Source organism: Schistocerca serialis, chromosome 1 (assembly GCF_023864345.2).
Source record: "Schistocerca serialis cubense isolate TAMUIC-IGC-003099 chromosome 1, iqSchSeri2.2, whole genome shotgun sequence".
In the NCBI taxonomy this organism is placed as follows: domain Eukaryota; kingdom Metazoa; phylum Arthropoda; class Insecta; order Orthoptera; family Acrididae; genus Schistocerca; species Schistocerca serialis.
The window spans coordinates 828,229,294-828,254,633 of NC_064638.1; the positions used below are offsets into that span (position 1 = coordinate 828,229,294).

At 44.5% G+C, this 25,340-nt stretch overlaps 1 protein-coding gene across 10 annotated transcripts in view; it reads left to right on the top strand.

The window, feature by feature from the left end:
- LOC126484627 (glutamate-gated chloride channel) overlaps positions 1-25,340 on the top strand; it is a 724,772-nt gene that overhangs the window by 476,759 nt on the left and 222,673 nt on the right. For 8 of the 10 annotated variants that reach the window (XM_050108232.1, XM_050108236.1, XM_050108244.1 and 5 more), the window contains exon 4: positions 9,992-10,150. The exons of the other annotated variants lie outside the window; for them this stretch is intronic. The gene's annotated coding sequence lies outside the window, so the exon portion shown is untranslated. The remainder of the gene's footprint in view (positions 1-9,991; positions 10,151-25,340) is intronic. 10 annotated transcript variants of the gene reach the window in all.

Below are 25,340 nucleotides of genomic sequence, written 5' to 3' on the forward strand. Positions count from 1 at the left end.
TGTCCCTAATTTGCTGGGAAGTGGCGGTGCGGTCCCCTACGGCACTGCGTAGGATCCTACGGTCTTGGCGTGCATCCGTGCGTCGCTGCGGTCCGGTCCCAGGTCGACGGGCACGTGCACCTTCCGCCGACCACTGGCGACAACATCGATGTACTGTGGAGACCTCACGCCCCACGTGTTGAGCAATTCGGCGGTACGTCCACCCGGCCTCCCGCATGCCCACTATACGCCCTCGCTCAAAGTCCGTCAACTGCACATACGGTTCACTTCCACGCTGTCGCGGCATGCTACCAGTGTTAAAGACTGCGATGGAGCTCCGTATGCCACTGCAAACTGGCTGACACTGACGGCGGCGGTGCACAAATGCTGCGCAGCTAGCGCCATTCGACGGCCAACACCGCGGTTCCTGGTGTGTCCGCTGTGCCGTGCGTGTGATCATTGCTTGTACAGCCCTCTCGCAGTGTCCGGAGCAAGTATGGTGGGTCTGACACACCGGTGTCAATGTGTTCTTTTTTCCATTTCCAGGAGTGTATGTGAGCATTACGCAAACGTGCAACTCGTGTATGGTCAGGGAGACGGCAACGCCGAAGCACACGGTCGTCCGCACAGAGAATTTCTTTGCTGTCAACAGGCGTTTAAGAGGGGCACAATCCTTCATACCGTGTAACAGTGAAGGAGTCCGTGACCCAAATAATCCGAAGATAGAAGCGTGCTTGGTACATGCCGTAGAGATGTTTCATGGATAAGCACTTGAAACATGTCATACGACAAGTAATTCACTATTTTTGCTTAGTGCACTCTTAAGGAAACAAAGTCTACTGACACACACAGTGTTCAAAAACTTTAGCCTCGAAAGCTCATGAAGATGTTACGTTAAGAATGCATACGCCAAAGATACTGGTATATACATGCGTATTAAAATTCAGGGATATGTAAAGAGGCAGAATAAGGCACTGCGGTCGGCAACGCCTATATAAGACAAAAAGTGTCTGGCGCAGTTGTTAGATCGGTTACTGCTTCTACAAAGGCAGGTTATCAAGACTTACGTGAGTTTGAACGTGGTGTTACAGACGGCGCACGAGGGATAGGACACAGCATCTCCGCGATAGCGATGAAGTGGGGGTTTTCCCGTACTACCATTTCACGAGTGTACCGTGAATATTAGGAATCCGGTAAAACATCAAATCTCCGACATCGCTGCTCTTGGGAAAAGATCCTGCAAGAAAGGGACCAACGACGACTGAAGCGAATAGTTCTACGTGAAAGAAGTGCAACCCTTCCGCAAATTGCTGCAGATTTCAATGCTTGAACATCGTCGATATGGGCTTTCGGAGTCGAAGACCCACTCGTGTACCCTTGATGACTGCACGACACAAAGCTTTACACCTCGCCTGGGCCCGTCCGCACCAACATTGACCTGTTGATGACTGGAAACCTATTGCCTGGTCGGAAGAGTCTCGTTTCAAATTGCATCGAGCGGATAGACGTGTACGGGCTGGAGACAGCCTCATGAATCCATGAACCTTGCATGGCAGCAGGGAACTGTTCAAGCTGGTGGAGGCTCTGCAATAGCGTGGGACGCGTGCAGTTGGGTGATGTGGGACCAAGGATGCGTCTAGATGCGACTCTGACCGATGACACGTAAGTAAGCATCCCGTCTGATCACCCGCATCCATTCATGTCCATTGTGCATTCCCACATACTTGGGCAATTCCAGGAGGACAATGCGAGACCCCCGCACATCCAGAATTGCTACCAAGTGATTCCAAGAACACTCTTCTGAGTTTAAACACGTTCACTGTCCACCAAACTCCGCAGACATGAACATTATTGAGCATATCTGGTATGCCTTGCAACGTGGTGTTCAGAAGACATCTCCAACCCCTCGCAATCTTACGGATTTATGGGAAGCCCTGCAGGAGTCCTGGTGTCAGTTCCTTCCAGCAGTAATTCAGACATTATTCGAGTCCATGCCACGTCGTGTTGCGGCACTTCTGCTACTTCGCGGGAGTCGTACACGATATTAGGCAGATGTACCAGTTTCTTTGGCTCTTCAGTGTATAAATAAGCGTCGAGTTATATACAAGGCCGAATTCATTTAGGATGGCACCACCTGCTCATTTTAGCAGCCATGTGGGGCATTACACAAGTAACATGTTTGGTAGTTAGGTGTGGAACCTGCATGATGGCCTTCAGTTTCCATGTCTAAGTTAGTTGAATTTCTGCCTATGATGTTACTTGAAAAGAGTGACACACGATACAGCAATAGCAGATGCTGCTAATTTGCAAGAAGGGACACACCATGCATTTGAATTAGTTCGGTAAGGCACGAAAGTCTCCCAGTGTGGGCTCACATCTTTCGAGAGAAGAATGTAAGCCGGTCTTCAAGCTGGAGGTAAACAGTTGCAACATTTCTGATGGTAATTCATTTTGTCAGTATACTATTGCATATGTAACGTACGTTTTGTGCGTGTAATTTTGTTTCTTGTTATTCAAAATGACAGTTATTTTTTAATGTACCTCTAATGTGTGATTTTTTAAAATTGTATATCTAATTTGTGATTTGATGAGGAAATGAACAAACTGCACTTTTGTGATACAATTGACTTCAGATTAGATTACGCGAAAATGAGCTATTTTTTTACGAAGGACAACAGTATTCATCTTTTTATTTTATTTCAGCCTTCGAGATTGAACTTTATTGCCTTGTTGCGTAGTGCTGTGGTACAAAACAGTGAACCATTGTGTAATGCCAACGTGAACCAGAAGGAAGTCTCGCACATTACTGTTTGTTCTGGCTACAAGTGGTTTGCGGAGGCTGTTTCCACAAACCACTGGGGAACAAAAGAGTCGATGAGTATTTTCGTCCGCAAATTGATTTCTAAGCAGGCGAAATTTATACATCCATCGAAAAGTCACTCTGTGTTGGTAAACGACGGGTAGAAAAAGAAAGGTTCGGAGTAGGAATAACATTCTGAGTGAGAGCGTATCAGTGATAAGATTCGCTGATGACATTGCTGTCCTCAGTGAATATGAGGAACAATTACAGTCTAAAGAGTACCGAATATGGACTAAGAAAGAACGGATCGGAGTAAGATTAAAATTCACGGGGAAAGGATGTCCGTGATAAGATTCCCTGATAACATTGCCGTCTTCAGTGAAAGTGAGAAAGAATTACAGGACATGTCAAATGGAATGAAAAGAATATGGACTGCGCGTGATTCAAAGAAAGACGAAAGTAATGAAGTACAAATAAGATTAGCGATAAATTTAACACTAAAATCGGGTTCCACAAATTAGCCAAAGTGGACTAAATATGCTAACTTGGAAGCAACAAAAGAAGTGAGGAGGATGTAAGAAGCAGAATAATGCAGGCACATAGGACACTCTGTGTTTAGCCGGCCGAAGTGGCCGCGCGGTTCTGACGCTGCAGTCTGGAACCGCGAGACCGCTACGGTCGCAGGTTCGAATCCTGCCTCGGGCATGGATGTGTGTGATGTCCTTAGGTTAGTTAGGTTTAACTAGTTCTAAGTTCTAGGGGACTAATGACCTCAGAAGTTGAGTCCCATAGTGCTCAGAGCCACTTGAACTAACTCTGTGTTTAAAAGAAGTCTACTAGCATCAAATGTTTAATATGAGGAATGAATTTCTAAGAATGTACATTTAGAGAATAGAATTGTATGAAAGTTACTCACGGACAGTGAGGAAACTGGAAAAATAGAGCATCTGACGTTCGATACTGGTGCCATAAAAAATGTTGAAAGCTAAGTGTACTGTAAAGATAGGAAATGAGGAGGTTCTTCGTAGAATAGGCAAGGAAAGGAATATGCTAAAAATATCAAATGTGTGTGAAATCTTACGGGAGTTAACTGCTAAGGTCATCAGTTCCTATGCTTACAAACTACATAACCTAAATTATCCTAAGGACAAACACACACACCCATGCCCGTGGGAGGACTCGAACCTCCGCCGGGACCAGCCGCACAGTCCAAGACAGCAGCGCCTCAGACCGCTAGGCTAATCCCGCGCGGCAAGAAGGATTAGGGTGATAGGATATGTGTAAAGGCAGTAGAGAATAGCTTGTATGGTACTAGATAGATCCGTACGGAGTAAAAACAGTAGAACCAGACAAATATTTTATTTTATCCAACAAACAATCAAGGACGTTGGTCGTCAGCGATTCTCTAATATGAAGGGACTTGCACGGGAGAGTAAGTTGTGGCAGGCCGCATCAGACCATTCAGAAGAGAGGTGACACAAAACTATCTTGTGCATAACTTCGAAAGCTTCATGAGACTGTCCGTGGATGGTGGTTAGAACATAGGGAACTCGTGGAGATAGTGTAGGTATAGGACTGAGTGGAGACACTCAGGTCTCACATTGGGTGTATTTGCTGGTGTAAACGCAGCAGAGAGTTCAAAATTTGGGATGAAACCATTGGATGTGTTGAGTGTAAGAATCCAGAATGCGTTCAAACTGGGAAAGCACAGGGGGAGGAAAGTAATTCGATACAGGTTTCGAGTAGGACAGGATAGGTGGGTGCGAGTGAGTAGCTCTGGTTCAAATGGCTCTGAGCACTATGGGACTCAACATCGGAAGTCATCAGTCCCCTAGAACTTAGAGCTACTTAAACCTAACTAACCAAAGGACATCACACACATCCATGTCCGAGGCAGGATTCGAACCTGCGACCGTGGTAGCAGCGCGGTTCCGGACTGAAGCGACTAGAACCGCTCGGCCACAGCGACCGGCGTATCTTTTCATTTCCGTTGACGTAACAGCTTACGTTTATTACACAGCCAAGGGACTATAGACCTTAGAACGCGAGATAAATTTCAACTTGATGCGTCTACCCGTTCCTGAGAAGAAGGGGTCTTAACGGATGGACGGACACACAGACACTCGGACATCAAACAAAGAAAAAAATTGGCGTTATAACTAAAAATTAACAATTATATGATTTTTTTCTTTAGTTGTATTGTGGGAACATGTTTCTTTCCAAATTACATGATTCTAGGCGAAAGGAAAGTACGCTATAGGTCTTGATGAGTGAGTTCGTGGTATCAGAATATGATATAAATGGCCGTATCTTTTGATTGCATTCACTTGGAAGGTAACGTATATTATACCGCCAAGGGCCAATAGACCTCGGTATGTAACATAAATTGTAACTTGATACGTCCAGCCATTCCTGAGAGAAGATGTTTTGAACACAGTTGGACAGATAGACAGGCAGGACAACTAAGTGATCCTATAAGAATTCCATTTTTACCTAGTACGACACAGAACCCTAAAAATATTCCTTGTTGCGCATTATTAAAGCTGTCAGCGGTTCAGAAAGGCGATCAATATGCAGCAACAGAAAATTTTGGTTATTTGCTCAATAAGTAAAATGTCTGACAGGCAGCAAAGCAAGTTTTAAATCTCACATAAAGTAGGATCCCCTGAACAGGTCTTGTTACACGTACGAATTTTTATTTCAGAATGGTAGCCTGTAAAAAACCCTAGTTTTTAAGTGCAACTGAGTGAATGGGACGAAAAAAATAACATGTTCATTAACGTTAACACTAATCATGCATAAACATCCTGTAAACTGAGTCGTTCCACATCATTTCGGTAAAAGAATCGTTCAGATGAGCCATGGCACATGCAACTAACTAAATTTTTATACTAGTGCTAGAGAGAAGTAACCTACGAAAACTACGCTAGCACTCGTAGGAAAAGAAAGATAAAAGAACGTCTAAGAGAGAAACTGGAAGCTGATGACTTTTCTTTTTTGTTTGTTTGTTTGCTTGATCTTTTGGTTTGAACATAACTGGAACCGCACACCGTACAGTGTTAGTCCATTGTGTGTTTTGTATTCTTACACAATATACATCGCACTTTGTAACTAATTAAAATTAGGCGATCTCATAACCGCTGGGATTTTATGTAACCAAAGCATTTACGTCTGATTCAAGTACAGTTTAAATGTACAAACATAAAAAGATACATTTATTTATTGTTGTAATTTTGTACTCAATAGGAGATTCTTCATCATGACCAAAGGCAAGAGTTTCCTGTTATTATAGATAAATGCCAAAGTTGTTTGACTAACAGAAACGTGTTTCATATAAGTTCGACACAATATTGAACCGAATATAAGTTTGACGCAATATTGAACCGACGTTTGATAACTATGGCCTTTTGGTTTTCTAGCGCTATATGATAAATCTCCCCCCCCCCCATGAACCATAGACCTTGCCGTTGGTGGGGAGGCTTGCGTGCCTCAGCGATACAGATAGCCGTACCGTAGGTGCAACCACAACGGAGGGGTATCTGTTGAGAGGCCAGACAAACTTATGGTTCCTGAAGAGGGGCAGCAGCCTTTACAGTAGTTGCAGGGGCAACAGTCTGGACGATTGACTGATCTGGCCTTGTAACACTAACCAAAACGGCCTTGCTGTGCTGGTACTGCGAACGGCTGAAAGCAAGGAGAAACTATGGCCGTAATATTTCCCGAGGGCATGCAGCTTTACTGTATGGATAGATGATGATGGCGTCCTCTTGGGTAAAATATTCTGGAGGTAAAATAGTCCCCCATTCGGATCTCCGGGCGGGGACTACTCAAGGGGACGTCGTTATCAGGAGAAAGAAAACTGGCGTTCTACGGATCGGAGCGTGGAATGTCAGATCCCGTAATCGGCAGGTAGATTAGAAAATTTAAAAAGGGAAATGGATAAGTTAAAGTTAGATATCGTGGGAATTAGCGAAGTTCGGTGGCAGGAGGAACAAGACTTGTGGTCAGGTGAATACAGGTTTATAAATACAAAATCAAATAGGGTAAATGCAGGAGTAGGTTTAATAATGAATAATAAAATAGGAGTTCGGATAAGCTACTACAAACAACATAGTGAACGCATAATTGTGGCCAAGATAGACACGAAGCCCACGCCTACGACAGTAGTACAAGTCTATATGCCAACTAGCTCTGCAAATGACGAAAAAAATGAAGAAATGTATGATGCGATAAAAGAAATTATTCAGATAGTGAAGGGAGACGAAAATTTAATAGTCATGGGTGACTGGAAGTTGATAGTAGGAAAAGGAAGAGAAGGAAACGTTGTAGGTGAATATGGATTGGGGGTAAGAAATGAAAGAGGAAGCCGCCTGGTAGAATTTTGCACAGAGCACAACTTAATCATAGCTAACACTTGGTTCAAGAATCATAAGGGGAGGTTGTATACATGGAAGAAGCCTGGAGATACTGACAGATTTCAGATTGGTTATACAATGGTAAGACAGAGACTTAGGAACCAGGTTTTAAATTGTAAGACATTTCCAGGGGCAGATGTGGACTCTGACCACAATCTATTGGTTATGAACTGTAGATTAAAACAAAAGAAACTGCAAAAAGGTGGGAATTTAAGAAGATGGGACCTGGATAAACTGACTAAACCATGGGTTGTACAGAGTTTCAGGGAGAGCATAAGGGAACAATTGGCAAGAATGGGGGAAAGAAATACAGTAGAAGAAGAATGGGTAGCTTTGAGGGATGAAGTAGTGAAGGCAGCAGAGGATCAAGTAGGTAAAAAGACGAGGGATAATAGAAATCATTGGGTGACAGAACAAATACTGAATTTAATTGATGAAGGAGAAAATATAAAAATGCAGTAAATGAAGCAGGCTAAAAGGAGTACAAACGTCTCAAAAATGAGATCGATAGCAAGTGCAAAATGGCTAAGCAGGGATGGCTAAAGGACAAACGTAAGGATGGAGAGGGTTATCTCACTAGGGTAAGATAGATACTGCCTACAGCAAAATTAAAGAGACCTTTGGAGAAAAGAGAACCACTTGTATGAATATCAAGAGCTCAGGTGGAAATCCAGTTCTAAGCAAAGAAGGGAAAGCAGAAAAGTGGAAGGAGTATATAGAGGGACTATACAAGGGCGATGTACTTGAGGGCAATGATATAGAAAGGGAAGGGGATGTAGATGAAGATGAAATGGGAGACACGATACTGCGTGAAGAGTTTGATAGAGCACTGAAAGACCTAAGTCGAAACAAGGCTCCAGGAATAGACAACATCCCATTAGAACTACTGACAGACTTGGGAGAGCCAGTCCTGACAAAACTCTACCATCTGGTGAGCAAAATGTATGAGACAGGCGAAATACCCTCAGACTTCAAGAAGAATATAATAATTCCAATCCCAAAGAAAGCAGGCGTTAACAGATGTGAAAATTACCGAACTATCAGTTTAATAAGTCACGGCTGCAAAATACTAACGCGAATTCTTTACAGACGAATGGAAAAACTGGTGGAAGCCGACCTCGTGGAAGATCAGTTTGGATTCCGTAGAAATATGGGAACACGTGAGGCAATACTGACTCTACGACTTATCTTAGAAGCTAGATTAAGAAAAGGCAAACCTACATTTCTAGCATTTGTAGACTTGGAGAAAGCTTTTGACAATGTTGACTGGAATATTCTCTTTCAAATTCTGAAGGTGTCAGGGGTAAAATACAGGGAGAGAAAGGCTATTTACAATTTGTACAGAAACCAGATGGCAGTTATAAGAGGCGAGGGACGTGAAAGGGAAGCAGTGGTTGGGAAGAGAGTGAGAAAGCCTCTCCCCGATGTTATTCAATCTGTGTATTGAGCAAGCAGTAAAGGAAACAAAAGAAAAATTCGGAGTAGGTATTAAAAGCCATGGAGAAGAAATAAAAACTTTGAGGTTCGCCGATGACGTTGTGATTCTGTCAGAGACAGTAAAGGACTTGGAAGATCAGTTGAACGGAATGGACAGTGTCTTGAACGGAAGGTATAAGATGAACATCAACAAAAGCAAAACGAGGATAATGGAATGTAGTCGAATTAAGTCGGGTGATACTGAGGGAATTAGATTAGGGAATGAGACACTTAAAGTAGTAAAGGAGTTTTGCTATTTGGGGAGCAAAATAACTGATGATGGTAGAAGTAGAGAGGATATAAAATGTAGACTGGCAATGGCAAGGAAAGCGTTTCTGAGGAAGCGTTTCTGAATTTGTTAACTTCGAGAATAGGTTTAAGAGTCAGGAAGTCGTTTCTGAAAGTATTTGTATGGAGTGTAGCCATGTATGGAAGTGAAACATGGACGATAAATAGTTTAGACGAGAAGAGAATAGAAGCTTTCGAAATGTGGTGCTACAGAAGAATGCTGAAGATTAGATGGGTAGATCACATAACTAATGAGGAGGTATTGAACAGGGTTGGGGAGAAGAGGAGTTTGTGGCACAATTGGAGTACAAGAAGGAATCGGTTGGTAGGACATGTTCTGAGGCATCAAGGGATTACTAATTTAGTATTGGAGGGCAGCGTGGAGGGTAAAAACCGTAGAGGGAGACCAAGAGATGAATACACTAAGCAGATTCAGAAAGATGTAGGCTGCAGTACGTACTGGGAGATGAAGAAGCTCGCACAGGATAGAGTAGCATGGAGAGCTGCATCAAACCAGTCTCAGGACTGAAGACCACAACAACAACAACATGATAAATCTGTATTGTTTTCGTTTTTTTTTTTTTTTTTTACTACCTCGTCCCACTGTTCCACGTTACAAGTCAACAAGTGAACAAAACCAGAGTTAAACGTTGATGTAGACAATTTCAGTTTTGCTGTAAGTATTGTTTACTTTCAAGTGACACATAGGAGGGGAACTAGGTAGAAAAAAAGAATTTTTCGTCCCTTTATATACCACTGATGAGACTGTTCACCGCTTCCGATTTTTAGGAGCATCTAGCAAGACGCTGATTGCACACGCAAAGAAAGAGAGCGTTATGAGATAACGCCCGACGGTATGCAGCACACATAACGGACAGGTAACGCGGGTAGCTCTTAAACTGCCCAAAGCTACTACGAAGACTGCCGTGGGGTACGTCCACTTTCGACAGTTTACATTAGGCTACGGTAGGTTTACAGCTCGTAAGCACAGTGCCGCCTGGTGGTCGCTGTCAGAGCGCGCTGCGTGTTGCAGGTAATGCGGGCGCGGGTCGAGGCCAGCAGAGACCGCCGCGTGCCGCCCGCGGACTCGCACTGCCCCCCGGACGCGCCGCCCCGGCCGCCAGCCGCGCGCTCGCCCTGCTCCCACCGCTTCTGAAGTCCGAGGGACAGCTCAGCCTCAGCATCCCTACAGGTACGTCGCTGCAGCAGGCGCTCTCTCTTCCCTAAAGCTGGACACTTAACAATGAGGTGACAAAAGTCAGGGGGTCTCTCCTACTACCTCGTCGGACCTCCTCTTGCACAGCTTTGGAAGTCACCTACAGAAATATTGAGCCATTCTGCCTCTATAGCTGACCATAACTGCGAAAGTGTTGCCAGTACAGGATTTTGTGCACGAACTGACCTCTCGATTATGTCCCATAAACGTCGATTGGATTCTTGTCGGGCAATCTGAGTGGCCAGATAATTCGTTCGAATTGCCCAGAATGATCTTCAAAACAGTCACGAACAGTTATGGCTGGCTCTGAGCACTATGGGACTTAACATCTATGGTCATCAGTCCCCTAGAACTTAGAACTACTTAAACCTAACTAACCTAAGGACATCACACAACACCCAGCCACCACGAGGCAGAGAAAATCCCTGACCCCGCCGGGAATCGAACCCGGGAACCTGGGCGTGGGAAGCGAGAACGCTACCGCACGACCACGAGATGCGGGCACGAACAGTTATGACCCAGTGGCATTGTTCTATTGGAACATGAAGTTCATGAATGCAAATGGTCTTCAAATAGCCAAATATAACCATTTACAGTGAATGATCAGTTCAGTTGGACCAGAGGACGCAGTCTATTCCATGTAGACACAGCCCACACCATTATGGAGCAACATCAGCTTGCACAGTGCCCTGTTGGCAACCTTGGCCCACGGATTCGTAGAGTCTGCGCCACAGTCGATCCCTACCATTAGCTCTCACCAACTGAAATCGGTACTCGTCTGACCAGACCATGTTTTTTCCGTCGTCTAGGGTCCAGGCGATATGGTCACGGGCCCAGGACAGGCGCTACAGGTGATGTCGTGCTGTTAACAAAGACACTCACGTATGTCGCCTGCTACCATAGCACATTAACGCCAAAATTCATCGCACTATCCCAACGGGTACATTCGTTGTACGTCCTACACTGAGACACTGGCAAGTCCACGCAAACGCTGCTGTTCTCGGTCGTGGTTCAATGGCTCTGAGCACTATTGGGCTTAACTTCTGAGGTCATCAGTCCCCTAAACTTATAACTACTTAAACCTAACTAACCTAAGGACATCACACACATCCATGCCTGAGGCAGGATTAGAACCTGCGACGGTAGGGGTCGCGCGGTTCCAGACTGAAGCGCCTAGAACCGCTCGGCCACTGAATGCCGTCGGCTACTGCGTTGTCCGTGGTGAGAGGTAATGCCTCATATTTGGTATTATTCGCACCTTCTTGACCCTGTGGTTCTCGGAATATTGAATTCTCTAACGATTTCCGAAATGGACGTCTAGCTCCCACTACCACTGCGCGTTCAAAGTCTGTTCATTCCCGTCATGCGGCCTTAATCAGGCTGAGAACCTTTCCACTTGAATGGTCTGAGTACAAATGACGGTTATGCCAATGCACTGCCATTTTATACCTTGTGTTGGCAATACTGTAGATATTCATATCGCTATCGCATAACTTTTGTCATCTCAGTGTAGGTTAGCTGATAACTCAGCAACGTAAGCCCACCGGACAAAACGATAGACACCCCACTAGAAAGCATAAAGGTAATATAGTCTAACGCTGCCTCTAGCTTTGAGAACGGCCTCAATTCGGCAAGAAACAAGATCCACAATTTCCATAAAATCTGGCGTATCGAGATGAAGACACTCATTGCCTATAAGAGTCCACAGAGGCATTAAATTGTGGGGATGTTGTTTACTATGTACAATGGCGAAATTTGTTTTCAGAAATATCATACCCCTACAAATGTTAGTACTGTGTCCAGGTTACTGACCTCATTTGTACTGAGACTACACTCTGTGTCTGTGTGTGGGCCGGAGGGGAGGGGAGGGGAGGTCACAGTTGGATCTTAACACAATGAAAGAGCTCGCACACTTCTGTAAGTTGTACTAACCTGACGTCTTCACTCCATGTAGGTTGCCCCAGCGCAGTGATAGGCGAGGCGGTGGTTCTCGAGCAGGTACTGCTGGCTAAAATTAATTGTTATTATACGTGATGCAGATATTCAGGCTTAGACAATTATTTCAGTCACGAAGTGGTCTTAGTGCGTGTAACAAAAGCCATAATCACCAAGTCGTGTGCTAACAACGATCAATGATCTATAATCCTCTCATAAGATGATCCCCGTACGTTACAAGAATACTTTTCGGGCCCAGTGAACAATAAATAACTTTCTAACAAATAACCGGTCGGCAGTGCTAAGAGACGCAACGACAAAACCACGCAACCACACTACTGCTGCCAAAGAGTACACACCATGACCCACTGCCAGTACGGATCACTTCCTGAAACATTCACTGTGACAGCCCCACAAGGCAGGAAGTGATTCACGCTGTTCATATCTTATTTTACAAATGTTATATCTATATTATTTTAATAAATATGTCATAATGACTTCACTGAAGAGAGACTCTTTACCCTTTTAGAAAATTTTAGGTTTCCGTACCTTAATCGGTAACAACCGAAACTTTACAGGATCATTTCGTTGTCCCTCTGTTAAGATCCCTTCTTCTCAGGGATGGGTAGACGTATCAATTTGAAACTGAGATCACACACTAAGTTCTACGATCCCTTGACGGTGTAAAAACTTTAAGCTTCCTTGTCATCACAATCAAAAGATACGGCCATTAATGTCACATACTTTGATACTCGCAAACTCACTCATCAAGACCTATAGGTGAACTATCTGTGTATATGGTTAAGTTTGTGCCGAACGCTCAAAACGCGAGTACTACTTGCACTTGTCTGGTTATTATTTTACGGTTTAATTACTGAATAGGTTGGAAGTTCTGGCGCACAAGCCGTACCCAAGTAACCACTCATGGCGTAACACACTCCACTGATTCCACGTCAGCTAAAAGCAGCTCAAAGAACTGTAGTGCCTTGTACAAACCGACGCGTGGCAATTTTCTTTGGTCTCAAACACTGATCAATACTTCTGTGTGACGTCAGCTGCTTGCTACGTCACGAAAGGTGCCCTGGATGACAAGAAAATAATAATGCTTGCAAGAATAAGCAATGCTACAGATTTTTCGCTCACTGTTGACTAAGACCAGTCAAGTTGAATAGGATGCCAAATGTTCATCAAACCAGGAGCACATGCCTGTGAATAAAGTCGTTTTATCTAGAAAGGCGGGAGTGTCTACAGCGCAATCACCATCACCGAGAATACTTAAACATCCTGCACCATGTTCAGAGTAATCTGAGTGAGTAGGCCTAAGTCATGGTACGAAAAATATCCACAGAACCACTTCAAACCTGACCTACATCCTCCACAATCTGCGGTTTAAACGTCTCTTTGGGCTGTCTGTGTATTCAACTCTTTGCATCATTTGAAAAGAGGCCACTCGTCGGACAACATTATACACAACACGACTGGAAACATGCAGTTCTATGTTCCACTGTGCACGGTGATCTTTTGCGGGGTACGCGATTCCAAATGTCCAGCGATGGGGTCCCCTTCGTAACGTTCGATCGAATATCGGTTGAAGTGGACTTCCATTACCAGACAGCAGCAATTCATTTCGGGTCGAAACCGATTGTCACTGACATGGCATGACACCCGTCGCGGTTCCTATCGATTAGTATCTTCTTACGACCTCTTTTATTACCCCGAATTACATTGCAGCTAGTGGTTTATCATGCCTTGTAGACAAGGGGTACAGTTATCATTGATACACCATCAAATCAGGCATCTTCATTCACAATGTTGTCATAGGCTTGGGCGAACACGGTAGCGCCTTTCTGTCATTGCGTCACACCTCTAAGTCGACCCATGTTCGTGCGCTGATTCCATACAGTCGACTGGTACGTTAACACCATGTCGCTGATGGACCTTTATTGTTTCATGTACGAGGGTCCACGATGGAATCTATAATGTCGAGATTTTTCGAGTTCAGGGCAGCTCTCGAAATTCGTTGAACACTTGAGACTTTTTAGCCAATTGGTGCTGTAACTGCAAAATAATTGACTTGTTTTTCACGCAAAGGCATTCTCATTGGTTCAGCCTCTTCTACAATTCAAATTCCCCCACTATTATGAGCCGACACCGGGAAAGATCACACGGAAACTGGATCACAAGAATGTTTTGCGTGACTTCTCTGAATACTCTCCGAATGCTGTTCGGAACAATGGCTAAACGGTATTTCAACAATGTGTACTGAAAGCTTTCGCATGTGTTACAGTATCCTCTTCTAAGAAAAAACAGTTTGAGAAGATCGTTGTCTCAAAAATGTACGGATACAAGTTATTGAATGCTGGCCCACTGTTTTGACTGGACCAGAGGTGGGAATCTTCCTACATGTCGATCATGTGGTCTGAAGATGGCGTAATATATTGCCGAAACTGATAGTCCAATTAAATAACAATTTGGAAATTTAGACGGCTGAAGGATGTTTGATTTGACATTCTGTTCTGAACAGCCGACGTCGCGCAATCGTCTGTGAAAAGATGGACATACAGAGGCAATTATATGAGTTTCTGAGATGAAAAATACATGTATTTCATTAAATCTGCCTTCGATGTCTTCCGTTGGTTTTGATCGTCCGACAGAAATTAAGGGATTCTGCAAGACTTCAGGAAATAAAGCAGGACCATCTCGTACATTGTCCTGCACGTAAATAAATTGGCAGGATTCAGATAATTGATAATATACTAGAAAACAGTGCTCTATGAAAGACAATGCCTGCAGAAAATCTGAGAGTCGACTCGTATTAGTTATTAGTATTCATTTGTGCAGTGATGGTATCGGACGAACAAGGAACTGAGCCGATATGGAGAAAGGCAGCGCAAAAGGTAACAGGATTGCATGACAGGCGGGAGAGAGTTTAAGACATTATCAGAAGGTTCATCTGATAGACTCCCCGACACATGACTAATATCTCTATTTTTGCCATTGTTACCATCGTTGTTTCGATCCTCACATGATGGACATTCACCCATTTTTAAATTGAGCACTGTCTTGTTCCTGCGGTAGGACGTCATGTATGGAGGTATATTATTACCTAGCTTATTGCCAGGGAAATAGGTGGGCAGGGAAAGTCGTCACTACTTCCATTGCTTCATTTTCTAATCTAATTCCTTCAACAAAACCTGTCTTAATTCGGTTGCGTTCTATTACCCTTGTTTTAGTTTTGTTAATTTTCATCTTACACTCACTATTCAGGGCACTATCCGTTCCACATTGATTAACCAAGTCCTCTGACAAAATTACTATGTCATCGGAAAATCTCAACGTATTTATTTCTTCTCACTAAACCTTAACTTCTATTCCAAAATTCTATTTGGTTTTCTTTACTGCCTGCTCAATATACAGATTGAGTAAACAAGGGGAGGGGCTGTAAGTTGTAACTATGTCTTACCTCCTTCAACTACTGCCTCCATTTCATTTTCTTCGACTCTTATAACTGCGATTTGGCTTTTGGACAACTTGTAGATAATCTTTCGCTCCTATATATTATTTCTGATAATATTATTTATTTATTTAGCATGTGCTTAGCAGTACATCACACGAGAAAACATTCTTTCATTAATAATACATACACATGTATTTAACATATATAAAAGAAACATATTCTGATAACAGGCATATATTCTCATAATTAGAATTGTATTAATACCTTCAGCTGCTAACGGGCGTTGATGTATATCAACGGGGACAGGTTTGAAAGAACAGACTCCATATCCATGTATGAATATTGTTCTGGCAATACCGGTCATGACCTTCTTCTGTGCGGATGCACACATATTCTCCAAACTCTTACGGGATTTGGTAAGAAAGTCTTCCACGAGTAGTGAGTGTGTTGGGGGTGGGACACTACGAATGTAGTGTGTGGACATACAAGGTGAGAATGTGGGTCTCGCGGGAGGCGTGCGAGAGATAGTGCCTGCAGTTGCGCTATACTCTGTGCCCTCGGTGTCTCAGATGGATAGAGCGTCTGCCATGTAAGCTGGAGATCCCGGGTTGGAGTCCCGGTCGGGGCACACATTTTCACCTCTCCCCGTTGATATATGTCAACGCCCGTTAGCAGCTGAAGTTATATTAATATAATTCTAATTTCGTTCTAGACGGCTGCAGGTCATCAATGGTGTCTGTTCTTTCGGACATGTCCGAAAGAACAGACACTATATCCACATAAATATTCTCATAAGATAATAAATGAGCAGGTGCTTCACAAAATAAGCAAGAAAAGAAGTAATGTGGAAAACACTGAATAAAAGAAGGGAGAAGATGATACAGCGTGTGTTAAGACATCGGAGAATAGTTTACTTGATACTGGAGGGAGCCATAGGGGGCAAAAACTGTAGGGGAAGTCAGGGTTCGGAATATATCTAAGAAATAATCGAAGACTGTGGGTGTAAGCGATACTCTGAGATGAAGAGTGGACGGAATCAAGCCATTTAGAAAACTGTTGAAAATAAATGAGGAAGGAAAGTCATAGGGCTTCTATTATCTCACGTATTATTATATTTTCCAGGTACCCTTATTTATGTTCCCCTGTCTTGCAGACGCCCCACGTGTCACGTAGCCACTCTGTCGTAACGCTGAAAAAAGTGTCATCCCAGGTTTCAGTAACACGACTGGCTACTGAACGGTGGTCGTACTGACGTTCTGGGACCGGTGGTGTGGAATAACGCTGAAGCAGTTGCCAGCGTCAATCTGCTGTGGTAACCTGCAAGAGCTGGCTGGCAGTGTTACAGAGGGAATATCCTCTACTCTACATGCGCTGTTTCCACCACAGTCTATTAGCGCACTGCCAAATTACTCTCAAAATAGTGCTTCCCCCATTTAATCTTCATCCACTTCCTCTTCCCTTTCCCCTTTCTGTGTCCTTAACTTTGTTTCCTTTGTGTAGTGCTTCTATGCAGTGTTCAAAAATTCCCTTTACAAACTGCTAGGACTTGTAGAGGGGTGTGGCTAGCTAATTTTCTGAATCTGAACCCATATCCGGAAACGTACCGTTTCCTTGCTGTATCCATTTCAAAACTTTTGGTAACGCGACCACTTTTAAAAGTAATTGATTGGGCGTGCCTCGGTACATCACTTATATTACAGTTGTACTTGCTAATAGCCAAAGAAATTGCTCGTGTAGTCGTTGACGAGTTTCCTTTGACGTGACGCAGTACGGCCTCTTCCAGTTCGTGTGTGTGGCGTCTCCTTGGATCACCATTGTCACGCCTGCTGACGGTGAATGTACCCTTTCACAAAACCGTAGCGCAACTGTGGCAAATCGGGTATACGGTGGAGCCGGACGTTGTGGAGAATGATTCTGATAAGTGACAAGCAGCTTTTCCGTTATCGTGAGCTCCATTCAGAAGGATCATGTAGGTGTATTATGCAAATGTGTACTCAACCATATTTCTCCAACACTCACAGACACGTGAATGAGGCTCTAACCAGGTCAGAGAGGTATGAAAGTGGTCAAATGACATCAGCCATTCCGACGTTACCAGGCCCACTATGGCTACCCTGTTGCACGCCTTTCTAGCAAACAAGTTCTCAAGCGACTGTAGCACCGGAACGGTACGTTTCCGGATATGGGCTCCTATTCAAAATATTATATACTCACTCCTCTCCACAAGTCCTAAAAGTAAGTAACGGGAATTTATGAACACCCTGGATATATTTCGTTTACCTATTAGCCTTCTTTGTCTATAATTTCCTTCCACCTATCAGATTTCCCTCCTTTGCTTAGCAATTGCTTGCTAACTGAGCTCGTGATGCTGCTTCCTTTTTCTCCAAATCTTTTCTGAACACAGCAGCTATTTTTCTCATAGTTCAAAATGGTTCAAATGGCTCTGAGCACTATGGGACTTAACTTCTAAGGTCATCAGTCCCCTAGAACTTAGAACTACCTAAACCTAACTAACCTAAGGACATCACACACATCCATGCCCGAGGCAGGATTCTAACCTGCGACCGTAGCGGTGGCGCGGTTCCAGACTGTAGCGCCTAGAACCGCTCGGCCACCACGGCCGGCTTTCTCATAGTTATGCTTGCTTCAACAGTTTTTGTATCTCTTCTCTAATCGTGTTTGTACACTTTGAATGTTGTCAGAGTTTCATATTTTACATGTCTGTATTGACTTCAGTCTTCTCCATTTCTTGCTTTTTTATATTTCCTCATGTCGTCAATTAAATTCCATAGCTCGAGTGTTATTTAGGGATTGCTACTGGGGCTCGTCTTTTGCCTAGTTCTTCCTTTACTGCCTCCACTGTTGCAGCTATCAAAGCTACTAATTCATTTTCAACTACATTTCTTTCGCCTACGTCAGTCAGTGCTTGACTAAAGCTTCCTTGGACACGGTAAACAACTTCTAGTTCTTTCAACTTATGAAGGTCCCATCTTTTCTGTTTCCTACCTTCCCGCAAATTTATCGAGCTTTAATTTCCATTCCTTAAGTAATAAATTTTGGTCAGAGCCAACAATATGCGAACCCGGAAGTGTCTGCCAATTTAAAATCTGGTTCTTAAATCTCTCTTGCTGTTATATACTGCGCTAAAGAACGTATCACATTTTCGAAACGCCGTAATTGTCTCCCACTGCAACGCATAAATTTGAAATTGGGCTCAAAGGTGCCTACGACCTTCCTCTATAATGGCGCGAAAGCGCGGCGCCCTGTGACCTCACCCTCAGGCACGGCGCCGCTTCAGACAGCAAGGTGTGGACAAATGCAAAAATAAGATCGCAGCTCAAAAGTTCATGTGAGGTATTAGGTGGGTTAGTGACGTGACATCAGCACAAAATTTCACCACAATTCTACCCAACATCTCTGTGAACGTGTCGCACGATGAGAAGGTCGTCACAGCCCCTGTTACCCACATTTAATCCCTTCTTCTGACGCCTCCAGGACGCAGATCAGAAGCGCAGCACCCAGGGTTGAAATCACGCGTTTTTTTTACACGAGAGGGAAACATTTCAGACATACAGCTGCTCAGGATCGACACGAAAAGACCTCAGGAGTAGGCTTAAGGAGCGTTGATTACCACATATTTCGTGGTCGGAGACGGTAGTTCGCAGTGCGATGAGCAACAAGACGAGGTTCTTGATAGCGGTCGCCACTGCTGACACCCTTCTCCTCCGCCCCCCCCCCCCCCTTCCCCACCTCCCACCCGATTCAACCCTGCTCTAAACACATCATGGGGCACAAGATAACCTGACGCCTTTGGTCTGTAGTATGACCGCAATTTTTGCTCTGGTAAACAGGGCGGAACATTAGGAAAATAAAAACCTACGGCATCTTCGAGGCACCACACGGCTCAATGTGTGCCCAACTCTCTGGTAGGAGCACTCATAAGGTGCTTCATAAAGCTGGGTGCGTGACACCGAGGGGTTTGCCAAACTGGGGGGCCTTTAAGGGACTCATTGCCGTTATATCCACGCACATGTCGATGTTACACCCCTTCGTGATGATGATGCTTGGTCTGTGGGGCGCTCAACTGCGCGGTTATCAGCGCCCGTACAAATTCCCTATCTTTACACAGTCCAATCTCGCCACATTCACGAATGATGATGAAATGATGAGAACAACACAGACACTCGGCCCCCGGGGAGAGAAAATCCTCAACCCGGCCGGGAATCGGACTGGGACCCCGTGATCCAAAGGCAGCAACTCTAGCTACTAGACCACTAGCTGCGGACTTGCACCCCTCAGCGACCTCACCGCAGGAGGGCGCGATAGATGAGGGCTGAAAAAGCATAAACCACTTTGCTGCGCCAGCTGGGGTGGCCGAGCGGTTCTAGGCGCTACAGTCTGGAACCGCGCGACCGCTACGGTCGCAGGTTCGAATCCTGCCTCGGGCATGGATATGTGTGATGTTCTTAGGTTAGTTAGGTTTAAATGGTTCTAAGTTCTAAGGGACTGATAACCTCAGATGTTAAGTCGCATAGTGCTCAGAGCCATTTGAACCATTTTGAACCCTTCGCTGCTTCGGATCTCGTTCAGATTTCGTCGAATGGTTTTGGACGGTACTTAGAGGCTCCGCCCCGTATAGAAGAGCAAAAACTGCGGTCGCATTATACACTAAAGGGGTCAGATCACCTTCAATAGGATTGTAGCCCCACGACGTCATTAGAGTAAGGATAAATCGTCCGGGGCCTCTCAGTACAGCGAACATTGTGAAGAACGTGGTCCTGTTGTTAGTTGCGCGGCTGACTGTTGTTTTCGACCACGATTTGTGTGGAAATCAACGCCCCAATAAAAAGGCTGATTTGTCTGTCGCCTTTTATGCCACGTCTTGGACGTTTTTCACGTCAATTCCAAGTGCCGATAAGAAAACCGCATGATTCAACGCTGGGTATCGTGGTTCTGACCTGCATCGCAGAGTTGTCAAAATAAGCCTTTAAATGTGGGTAAAAGGTGGTGTGACGACATTCCTATCATGTGACACGTCCAAGATGAGGTTGGAAAGAAGAGCTGTGAAATTTGGTGCCAATCTGACGTCATTTACCCACCTTACACCTCACAAGTATTTATGAGCTGTGGCCTTTGTTTCGAGTGTGTCGGCAAGTTGCTGTTTGAAGCGGCGCCGAGCACAAGAGTGACGTCACAGGGCTCCACGCTTTTGCATCCGTACAGGAGAAAGGTTGTAGGCAGCTTTGAGCCAAATTTCAAATTTATACGTGACAATTGGAGACAACTACGTATGATGTATGTGAGATCTTCTGGTATCACCAGGATATTACAGTGATGTAGATTGTAGACGTGGCTGTGTGTATAAGAAAAAGAACAAAAATCTTACGGTATCTGAGATTAACGACTGAGCACTGATATAAATGTTGAAAAGGGCTGGAGCCAGCACAGTGCCTTGAGGTAGACATTCCCCTGCGGCCAAGACGTGTAGCACATATTACTCCGGATGTGGGCAGAGATTAGTGCGCCTTGGAGGAGAGAAGAGGGGAGGAGAGGTGTCCGCCCGGCCGCATTCAGAGCCGCAATCAGGCGCGAGGACCCGCGGCACGGCACGGCGCGGAGCGGCCGGCGCCGTTTTTCGGGTCAGCGCGCCTCATCGGCGGCGGACACCGCCCACCGCCTGCCGCCGGCCGCGTAATCCTGCGCAAACCCAATTTCTCACGGCCACCGCGTCCACAATTAATTTCCAAATCCCTGCCGGCGCCCCGCGGCGACGCTGGTCGCGATTTTTCTCGCCCGCCCATTAAGCCCCGCTGATTGGTGTAACGAGCACCAGGTATTAATCGCGACACGGTCGTCCTCCCCGCCGCGCCGCGCCGCTCCCTGCTGTGGGTGTTCGATAGCTGCCTCCTACCCCGTCCGCCGGTTAGCGGAAACTTCCAGATCGTGACCCCGCAGTCTGCAGTGAGGGCTTCCTCCCGGCGACCGAGGTATGCATCCTATCTCCTGGCTAGCGCGATGTTTTTCTCTTATTTTAAATTTTTACTTGTGCTAATCCTTTTCTGATGTAGTTAGTCCAGGAATTTGAGGGGTGGTTATAAAAATTTAATTAGCACCTCGAAAAAATTCAGCTGCGGTTATGAGACCTGGCAGTGGTTTTAGTTCTCTACAGTCACCCTCCAGTGCGACAATATTTCCCAACGACGAATGATTAGACGGAGACCTTGGTACCAGAAGTCTGCATTTGGCTGTTCAGAAAATTTTCCGCCTGGAAAACCATCTTGTCGTCACTCTGGGAACGCCTCCAAAACAATGGTTTAATCTTCCGATAAAACAGGAAGAATCACTGGATGCCAGCTCAGGAGAATAAGGAGGAAGAGTCGGGGGATAGACGAGGCAAAATATCATAACTCAAAGGAGCCGCGTGTGAAACTGTGTCTTGCATAAAATGAATTGGGGCACGGAAAGCCATCGAGTAAAACAGAAGTGATTTCTGGGATTCCCCAAGGTGGTGCATAGGCCCTTTGCTGTTCGTTATCTATATTAACGATTTGGGAAACAATCTGAGCAGCTGTCTTAGGTTGTTTGCAGACGAAACTGTTGTTTATCGACTAATAAAGTCATCAGAAGATCAAAATAAATTGCAAAACGATTTAGAAAAGATATTTGTACGGTGCGAAAATTCGCAATTCATCCTAAATAACGAAGTGTCAGGTTACCCACATAAGTGCTAAAAGGAATCCGTTAAACTTCGGTTACACGATAAATCAGTCAAATATAAAGGCCGTAAATTCAACTAAATACCTAGGAATTAAATTACGAACAACTTAAATTGGAAGGAACACACAGAAAATGCTGTGAGGGAAGCTAACCAAAGACTGCATTTTACTGGCAGGACACTTAGAAAATGTAACAGACCTACTAAGGAGACTGCCTACACTACGCTTGTCCGTCCTCTTTTAGAATAGTCTGCCCGGTATGGGTTCCTTGCCAATTAGAATTCACGCAGTACATCGAAAAAGTTCAAAGAAGGGGATTATCGCGAAATAGGGAAGAGAGTGTCACTGAATTGATACAGGATTTGGGGTGGACATCATTAAAACAAAGGCGTTTTTCGTTGCGGTGGAATCTTCTCACGAAATTCCAATCACCAATTTTCTCCTCCGAATCCAGAATTATTTTGTTGACACCGATCTACATAGGGAGAAACGATCACCATTATAAAATAAGGGAATTCAGAGCTCGTACGGAAAGATATAGGCGTTCGTTCCTTCCGCGCGCTATACGAGATTGAAACAATAGAGAATTGTGAAGGTGGTTCGACGAACCCACTGCCAGGCACTTAAATGTGATTTGAAGAGTATCCATGTGGATGTAGATGTCGTGTAGCAGAGACAACAACGCGATGCTTCGACTCGACAGTCTCCCGTATCTTGTCAACAGACTTGGGTCGTACTCTCCTGTGACGGCTTGCTCTTACGAGCATCATCTGTTAGCACCACGCCATGGTAGTGCCTAAAAGCACTCAGAGTCACTTTGCCCAATGATGGTTGGGTCGTCGTCTGTTTTTGGCAGTGGCGAATCAACAGATGTCCACTGCTTGATTACCTGCCTTCTCTCTGGGTCATAGTGTACACCCATCACTCGTCCATGATGATTAGGCGGCTAAAGAAGCAATCTGGATTGGCACGACACAGCTACAATATCTACACTGTAGTCTCTGTCCGGCGGCATCTTTAAATGGGTGTGTGTGCAGCTGTGGAACACAGTAGATGTTAAAAACTGATCCATGACTGGTTTTCACTTTTTCCACTGTCACCTGAATCGCGAAATGCTGATCTTGGAGCACAAGAGCCTCCACTACTATTGCTATTCTTGGTTCTCCAGAGAGAAACAGTCTGCCACTTCATTCTTCGTCAGTCATTCTTGTTTGACCATACTGGACGTGTGTTGGCCATCTTGCCACTGTTTCATATGACGGTCCGTTGTTACTGTGCAAGTCCACTAGCTCAGCACGAATTGTTGCAGCGTTGTTTCCCTACTAATATAGAAACCGTGCGAGGTTTAGTGCAGTGGACTTGCTTTCGGGAGGACGACGGTTCAAATCGCTTTCGGGCAACCAGGTTTAGGTTTCACGTGACTTCCCAAAACTGCTTAATGCAAATGGCCTAAAGTGCCTTTGAAAAGGACATGGCCGATTTCCTTCTCCATTTTTCCTTATTCCGAGCTTGTTCCGTCTCTGATGACGACGTCGTCGACGGAACTTTAAGCTGTTATCATTTTTCCTCGCTTTTCAAAAACGGAAAAAGATCTACTGCCCAGTACTGGACGTTATTAATGAGCTGAGCCATTTTGTTTTGGTTTCTCTGGTAGCGGTGATTTCAGTGCGTTGCACGGTTGGACATGTGCCAACAAACAAATAATTAATTACAGAAGTTAATTTTTTCGAGGCGATAATTAAAGCTCTATACCTACTTTTCGTATTGCTGTTTTCTATGCAGTCACCAAGATTTATCTATTTTGTATCTCTGAAAACAATGACCATCACCTTTTACAACGGTTTGAACCGATTCGCCTTCACTGATGCATAAAAACAGGCTTCCATGGGCTTTGCCGGACCACATGTTATCAAACAGACAAATCGGCGAACAAAATCAACTGTATTAACTTTGAAGATTCAAATGTGACAAATGAATTCTCGCATTTTCCAACCACCTTTCACAAAGCTTTCTTGTAATTAATTATCCGTGTGAAATATTTCTTTCCTTTTTTTCTCAAAAGCGCAGCATTTTCCAATATAACAAAACAAATTGGAACTGATACCAAAGTTATTTAACTATGCAGGGAGATTTTTTTTTCACGTACAAAGGCCCAACTTCTAGTGTAATTGATCATTACAGAGAATGGAATTGGGTTGGGTTGGGTTGTTTAGGGGAAGAGACCAAACAGCGAGGTCATCGGTCTCATCGGATTAGGGAAGGACGGGGAAGGAAGTCGGCCGTGCCCTTTCAAAGGAACCATCCCGGTATTTGCCTGGAGTGATTTAGGGAAATCACGGAAAACCTAAATCAGGATGGCCGGACGCGGGATTGAACCGTTGTCCTCCCGAATGCGAGTCCTGTGTGCTAACCACTGCGCCACCTTGCTCGGTGGGAATGGAATTCATGTAATCATCGACTTGGTGACACTATCATTTCGATTTCGAAGACATATATCTGAAACGAGCAACAGTCTCGTCACACATGTAGCAAGAAACACGAATCTACGGGCTCTATGATAATTAACAGCGAAAATTGATAGGTGAAAATATGTGATAATAAAAACAAAAAGTTTTCGTAAAGAGGGTAAACGTCCCTTTACGAGATAGAATGTCGAATCAAAACACCTTTCAACCGTCTAAATTTCCAATTATTATTTTATTTGAGCAACCAGTTTCGGCGCTGCGTTACACCACCTTCACGTCCGCAACCTGCCGACTTGTAGGAAGATTCCCGCCTTTAGTCCAATCACTTCACTTAGTCGCCAAGTGCTGTGTCAAAAATCTACGGATACCAGTCACTGAGTGCTGGCCCCTATTTTGACTGGACTAGAGGTGGGAATGTTCCTTCAAATCTGTGAAGCGCTTGAGGCCGAAACTGGCTGTTCAAATAAAATACTAGCTGGAAATTTAGACGGCTGAAAGCTGTTTTGATTTGACATTCTATATATAAGAACCGTGGTCCCGTAACCTTCTGTATAAAGATGGATCTTCAGAGACTCTATGAGATACTTCTGAAT